Here is an 8,084-nt window from a genome sequence, read left to right as displayed (position 1 = left end):
AGACAAACAAAAATATTTGAGACAAACAATCAAGAAGAGAAATATCTACTAGTGCATGAATACCAGGGCCCACAATGCCTTGTGCCCCATGTCTACCAAAGACATCCAGAAATTTTTCTATGCCTCTAAGTCAAAGCCATAAACCTTGTTGTCTCTCACTCTCATTCTCTTCTGACCCTGCTCACCACCCAAAGCCTGCACCAGACCCATTCATTTTTTTTTGTTTTTGTTTTTGTTTTGTTTTGGTACCAGGGATTGAACTCAGGAGCACTCTGTAACTTCTTTCTTCAGAGCAGCTTCTTTCTTCAGAGGCAGAGGGTCTCTCTCCCAACAGTAAGCTAGCATCTCTTTAGACTCCAACCCAGATCCTTCCCTCTGTCTGTCAGGAACCACCCTCCAAATGCCATACAATGTACAATACATCTCATTTAAAGTGAGGTGCTCTGGTGGTAGGGCAATTCATTTTTGAGATCAAAGTGATGAGTCCTGAGGCAATTTCTGGCTCCAATAGGTTGCAACTGTTTAGGGGACGTATTAGGGGAAAGGACAGTGGTGACCTGGTGCAGGTCTGGCTCCTGGAGACCAAGCACTACCAGTAGGGATGAGTGAATGGGGTGAGTCTATCTGGCAGAGTAAAATAAAAGGATGCTCAGTTACTCTTCCTGCCAGGAGGGGGAGCTCCAAGGGTATGTTTTGACCATACCACTCCAGAGCAGAGTCAGGGGGCTAGTAGGGTATTGCTCAGCAATATAGCGCTTGCCTAGCATGTGAGAGGCCCCTGGGTTCCATCCTCAGCACCAGGTAAAAATGAATAAAGTAAAGGTATTGTGTCCAACTAAAAAATAATTAGTAAAAAAAAAAGAGTGGAGTCAGGATTTTCCCAACTTCCATCAAGTCTGTCAAATATTCAGAGCCCTATCCCATGGAGTAGCATGTGCATGCTAAACTCTCAGCCTAAGTCATTTTGGAACACACCAGACAGTCTCATTCTGCTAAATCAGAGAGGCTGAATGTTATGGCAAAGGGTGACCAAATTTAGTAAATACAAATATTTGAGACAAACAAAAATAAGTTTTTTTTCAATATTGGGCATTGAACCCGGGATACTTTACCACTGAACTACATCTCCAGCCTTTCTTGTTTTCTTTTTTGAGACAGGGTCTCATTAAATTGCCCAGGTTGGCCAATCCTCCAGCCTCAGCCTCCCAAATCTTTGGGATTACAGATGTGTGCCACTGAGCCTGGAAAACACAAATGATTGTTAGCACATGTCCAAATTATTTCATGGAACATAGTTGTATAAAAATTACTCATTCCCAATTCATATTTAACTAAGCATCCCCTATTTTACCTGGTACCTCTAGAAGAGGTTACACCTGTTTAACAGTTTTGGTTTTTTGTTTGTTTGTTTGTTTGTTTGTACCAGGGATTGAACCCAGGGATGCTTAACCACTGAGTCACATCCCCACCACCCCCCACACACATATATATACACACATATGTATATGTATACATATGTGTGTGTATATATATACACATACACACATACACACACAGAGAGAAAGAGAGAGAGAAAGGTTCTCACTGAGTTGCTAAGTTGCTGAGGCTGGGTTTGAACTCAATCCTCCTGCTTCGGCCTCCCAAGTCGCTGGGATTACAGGCATGTGCCACTACACCCAGATGTTTAACAATCTTACAAACTAAAATGTGACTTTCCATGATGGCAACTATTCTTGTATGCAATAGAGCAGATACCCAGCTTCTTTTCTGAAGAGATATATGACCCTGCCAAAAAGATCTACCACACAACAGCTCTGACTCTGACCAGAGTGGGTGACTCCCATTTTCTGGGAATGCTCCTTTTACAAGGGAATGCAGCAGTCTGGCTGAGCATATACACCTTTGCCCTTAGCCTCTTGAAATGGTTTCCCACTCCCTCTGTTCAGCACCATTTGATCACTTCGCTGAAAGACATTTTTTTTTTTTTTTCAGTATTAGGGAACAAAACCAGGGCCTAGAACATGTTAACGGTACACTCTACCACTGAGCTATACCCCAGGCTGGAAACAAAAATCTTTAAGGATTATCTGAAAAAAAAAATCTTTTTAAATTCCTCTTTCTTTTTTTTTTTCTTCTTTCTTTCCTTCTTTCTTTCTTTCTCTCTCTCTCTTTCTTTCTTTCTTTCTTTCTTCTTTTTTGCAGCACTGTGGATTAAACCCAGGGCCTTAGCACATGCTAGGCAAGCACTCTTATCACTGAGCTACATTCCCCTTTCTGTCTTTCTCTTTTTCTGCAGTACTGAAAAACCCAGGGATGCTTTACCATTGAGCTACATTCCCACCCATTTTATTTTTTTACATGGGGAGACAGGGTCTCACTGAATTGCCCAGGCTGGCCTTGAACCTATGATCCTCCTGCTTCAGCCTCCAGAGCTGCTGGAATTACAGGCATTTGTCACCACACCTAGCTAAGAAAATCTTTTTTTTTTTTTTTTTTTAGGTCAGTGATAATCTTTTTAGTGAAAAGGACAATTCAGAAAAAGTAGTGTTACCAGATTAAAAAAAAAAAAAAGAACTATCTCTTTCATCAGGAAATACAATACCAACAATTTAGATTAAGCATGCTTGCTTTCCCAAATGCCAAACAGCTTCATTCTTTTGGCTGAACTTTTAGAAACTACATAACATACATGCCTGGAGCTATCTGATGTAATGACTTACCCTTTACCAACATTTTTTGGCAGGGTCATATATCTCTTCAGAAAAGAAGGAAAACATTTTTGGAACTGAGTCATTTGGGTTTTCCTTAACTGACCCTAGAATTAATTTAGTTGCAAAGTGTGTTTTGTCTTTTCTTATTCAGGTGGAACAGCTATACTGTACTGTGCATAGAGTATACTAATCTTAAGGGTACAGCTCAATGAAATTTTGTGCCATATCTATGTGCATAACTACTAACTAGACAAGACACAGAAAGTTCCTCCTTTCTAGGCACTTTTCCTCCCGTGACTTCGATCACCATTGATTAGTTTTGCTTATTCCTCAATTGCATATAATTAGAATCATAATGCATGACACTTAATATTCATATTCATTGAACATAACTTCTGTGATTTTTTATCCATGTTGTTGCATGTATCAGTAATTCTGTGTGTGTGTGTGTGTCTGTGTGTGTGTGTGTTAGGTCTTGTTATGTTGCCAAAGCTCACCACAGACTCCTGGGCTCAAATTATCCTCCCACCTTGGCCTCCCTTGTTGCTGGGATTACAGGTGTGTGCTACCATGCCCAGCTATAATTTATTCTTTTGTTTTTTGGTACCAGGGATTGAATTCGGGGGCACTTAACCACTGAATCACATCCCCAGCTACATTATTCCATTGTTCAAATATACCACAATTTATCAATTTTCCTGTTGCTGGACACTTAAACTCTGGGTTTTGGCTCTTCTAAATAAAGCAGCTATGACACTATGCTATGCACATATCATTTATGTGTGTAATAACTGGGGACCTGAACCCAGGAGCACTTTATCACTCAGCTACATCCCCAGTCTTTTTAAAAAATTGTGATACAGGATCTTGCTACATTGTCCAGGCTGGCCTCAAACTTGCCATTCTTCTGCCTCAGCCTCCCAAGTACTTGGGATTATGGGCATGTGATTGCACCCTGTCACATATCTCTTTCGATGTGCTAATTTCTTTGAGTCTACAGCTAGGAGGCTGATTATTTGGTCATTATATATATATGTTTAGTTCTAATCTCTTCTGCCAAATTGCTTCTCTTCTGCCAATTTACAGCCCTCCCCACCTCCTAGCATTGTGTGAGAATTTAAGTTGCTTTCTGTCCTTACTGATATTTGGTGCTGTCAGGCTTTTCTTTCCCCCAGTATTTTTATTTGTTTCTTATTTATTCACTTTTTGCAGTGCTGGAGATTTACCTATGACCTTGCTCATGCTAGGCAAGTGCTCTACTACCAAGCTACAGCACCAGCCCTAGCCTTTTTAATTTTATCCATTCTGGTAGGTGTGTGGTAGTTTAAATTTGCCTTTTCTGCGAGGCATGGTGGCATACTCCTGTAATCCCAGTGATTCAGGAAGCTGAGGCAGGAGGATCACAAATTTGAGGCCAGCCTCAGCAATTTAGTAAGATACTGTGTCAGATTAAAAAATGAAAAAGGCTTGGGATACATTTTCTCAGGTGATATTTTTATATGCATATTGGCAGTCTGGTTATCCTCTCTTTATATGGTGCTAAACACCTTCTATACTATTGAGTCACACCCACAGCCCAGGTATCCTCTTTTTGTGACATACCTTTTACAGTCAGTAGTAGCTCATCTCCATAGATGACCCCAAATGAATCATGCCTCCTAGTACTCCTGCCCTTTATATCCTCCCCCTCCAATTGAATCTAAACTGAGTTGTGAGTTGCTTTACCAAAAAGAATGCTTCAGAAGTGACTCTGTGCTACTACCAGGCCTGAGCCTTAGGAAGACATGAATTCCAGCTGCTCTGCCAGACAGACTGTGTGGAGTGAAGGGACTTTGAGATTACATGGAGAAGGCAAATTGCCAGAGGTTTTTAGCCCCAGCATCCTTAAAATCAGAGAATATTTCCTAGTTTTAGGCAGAGAAAAAGGTGTAAACACAAAAGAATGGTCAGAGAAAGCCAAATGCAATGGTGCACACCTGTAATCCCAGCAGCTCAGAGGCTGAGGCAGGAGGATCGCCAGTTCAAAGTCAGTCTCAGCAATTTAGTGAGGCCTGAGCAACCAGAGAGATCTTGACTCAAAATAAAACATAAAAAGGACTGGTGATGTCATTCAGTGGTTAAGCATCCCTGGGTTCAATCCCTGGTACCAAAAGAAGAAGAAGAAAAAGGAGGAAGAGGAGGAGGAAGAGGAGAAAAAACAGAATCAGAAGGGTGAGGGAGAAACAATGCTTGCTTATGGCTCAGAAGATGGAGAAATGGGACCAGGAGCCAATGAATAAGATCAACTTCAGAAGCTGGAAATGGCAAAAATGTATTCTGTACCCTAGGGCCTCCAGGAAGGAATACAACCCTGTCAACACCTTGATTTTAGCCCAGTGAGACCCTTATCAGACTTTTTTTTAATGTTAAATCTTTTTCTTAAGTTGTGAATGAACCTTTTTATATATATATATGTGGTGCTGAGAATAGAACCCAGTGCCTCACACATGCTAGGCAAGTGCTCTACCACTGAGCTACAACCCCAGCCCCTGTGTCAGACTTTTAATTCTCAAAATTGTGAGATAATAAATTTGCATTATTTTAAGCCACTAGGTAATTTGTTATATCAGCATCAGAAAACACATACACTAGCTAATCTATAATGTCCCCTGCAGCTAATCAGAGCAACAGAGAACTGATATGTATTAATTCTTTTACCCAAAGGTGCTTCCCATACAACTATTATATTTACTGTGGCTTGATCATGGTATCATTGGCTGATACTAAGCAGTACTATGAAACTCTGTGTGGCTTTTGCCATAATAATGCCATTGAGGAAGAGTTCGTTTACAACAGTGTACCCTCCATGACAGAGGAGGAATTTATTTGTGGTCTTTGTATATGGAAGAGAGAGACTCCAGTTTGGGTTTCCCTCTTCACACTGGCTCCTAGGAAGCTTAGAGGTGTTAATCTCAAACAATGGCATCTTAGGTGGTAGAACTATCAGAATCACCAAGGCAGGTTTTGCAAACTACACTTGCAAACCCCAGATATTCCAATTTATTTCCCCAGAGGGAAGCATTCTCCTTCTTCCAACAAGATCCATTGCTTTGTGTTTTTGTTTTTGCTGTTGTTGTTGGTTGGTTTGTGTTTTGCAGTGCTGGGGATTGAACCCAGGGATACTCTACCACTGAGCTCATCCCCAGCCCTTTATATTTTTTTTATTTTGAAACAGGGTCTCCCTAAGTTGCTGAGGCTGCCAAGCAGTTTGTAGGTAGGACTATCATAGCATGTGTGTTTTACATCAAGCACACCCACTCTTCTTTCCTACCTTGGTTTGCCCATTACCTCTTTTTATGAATGACTTCTATGTCCTTGGGGGGGCAGACACCTACAGAAGCAGTATTATGGTTTATATAGGAGTTGTCCCCCAAAAGCTAACATGTGAGACAATACAACGAAGTTCACAAATGAAACAATTAGATGAGCATTATAACCCAATTTGTGGATTAATCCCCTGCTAGAGTTTAATTGGATGGTAACTGAAGGCAGGTAGAGTGTGGCTGGAGGATATAGGTCACTGGGGGAGTGCCTTTGGGGGTTATATATTGTCTCTGGTGAATGGAACTCTTCTCTGCTTCCTAGTGCCATGCTCTGAGCTTCTTTATTCTGCCATGCCCTCATGATGTGCTACCTCACTTCAGGCCCAGAGCAATGGAATAGGTCACATATGGATGGAGACATCTGAAACAGTGAGTTTCAAATGAACTTTTCCTCCTTTACACTGTTCTTACCAGGTTTTTTGGTCACAGCAATGAAAGAGTTGACTAACACAAGCAGCAAGTTGACTGAGTACCTAAGGAGACTTATAAACCCCTGAATAGTGTTAACAAGTCTGAAACTGTTAATACCATTTGCTGTAGACCATTCTAGGATACCAAGATTAGCAACTGAGACAGGCATGCAAGGCAGGCACTCTACCAACTGAGCTAAAACCCCTGCACACCTGTAATCCCAGTGACTCAGAATGCTGAGGAAGAAGGATCATGAGTTCAAATAGAGACTTAGCAAATTAGCAAGGCCCTAAGCAACTCAGCAAAACTCCGTCTCTAAAATATAAAAAAGGGCTGGGGATGTGGTGTGGTGGTTAAGCGCCCCTGGGTTCAATCCCCACAGCTGCTGAAGCTGTGGCAGGAGAATCACTTGAGCCCACAAATCTGATAGTTTGAGCAACAGAGTGAAACCTCAACTCAATAGCAATAAGGACAAAAGAGGGGGGACCTTTGAGAAGTGATTAGGCCATGAGGGTGCCACCCTCATAAATGGATTAACACTGCTTATGAAAGAACTTGAGGCCTACATTTTAATATTCTTCCAAAATAAAAAGGGGGCTGGGGATGTGGTTCTATGGTTAAATGCCCCTGGGTTCAATCTCTCTCTCTCTCTCTCTCTCTCTCATACACACACACACACACACACACACACACACACAAAAGATTAGCAATTGAATCCAGTCAATTGCTGTCTTTATTTCCTCCTTCCTTTCTCACTTCCCATTTTCCTCACTGTGGCTGCTGCTCTGGGATTGCACCTCTCAATAAAGTTCAAACATGCAGGGTTGAGGATTTAGCTCAGTTGGTAGAGTGCCTGCCTTGCAAGCACAAGGGCACAGGCTCAATCCCTGAGACCACAGGAAAAAAAAAAAGTTCAAGGGCTAGGGTTGTGGCTCAGTGGTAGTGCACTCACCTAGCACATGTGAGGCCCTGGGTTTGATTCTCAGCACCACATAAAAATAAGTAAACAAAATAAAGGTATTGTATCCAACTACAACTAAAAAATAAATATTAAAAAAAAAGTTCAAGCATGCAGGCTCTGTCTAGGCCTGTTTTCTAGGCAAATTAGACTAGTAGAGTAATATTATTATTAGTTTATATTATTGGTGAAAAATAGATATTCATATTGTGTGGGTATTTCTCATTGACCCATCATTTCCACTCTCTAACCTCTTCCATCTTGATTTATTCCTTGCAGAGAACATGGACCAGATCATGAGCTTTACTGTGATTTGAACATATCCCCTAAAGTTCATGTGTGGAAAACTTAATCCCCAATGGAATAGTGTTAAGAGGTGGGACCTAGGCCAATGTGGTGGTGCACACCTGTAGTCCTGGCTACTGAGGCTGAGGCAGGAGAATCACTTGAGCCCACAAATCTGATAGTCTGAGCATCAGAGCAAAACCTCAACTCAATGGCAATAAGGCAGAAGAGGTGGGACCTTTGAGAAGTGATTAGGCCATGAGGGTGCCACCCTCATGAATGGATTAATGCTGCTTATAAAAGAACTTGAGGCCTACAGTTTAATATTCTCTCTCTCTCTCTCTCTCTCTCTCTCTC

This window comes from Marmota marmota, unplaced genomic scaffold (genome assembly GCF_001458135.2).
Source record: "Marmota marmota marmota unplaced genomic scaffold, marMar, whole genome shotgun sequence".
NCBI classification, from domain to species: Eukaryota; Metazoa; Chordata; class Mammalia; order Rodentia; family Sciuridae; genus Marmota; species Marmota marmota.
The sequence above is the reverse complement of the archived record's forward strand: the minus strand, read 5'-3'. Positions refer to the sequence as shown.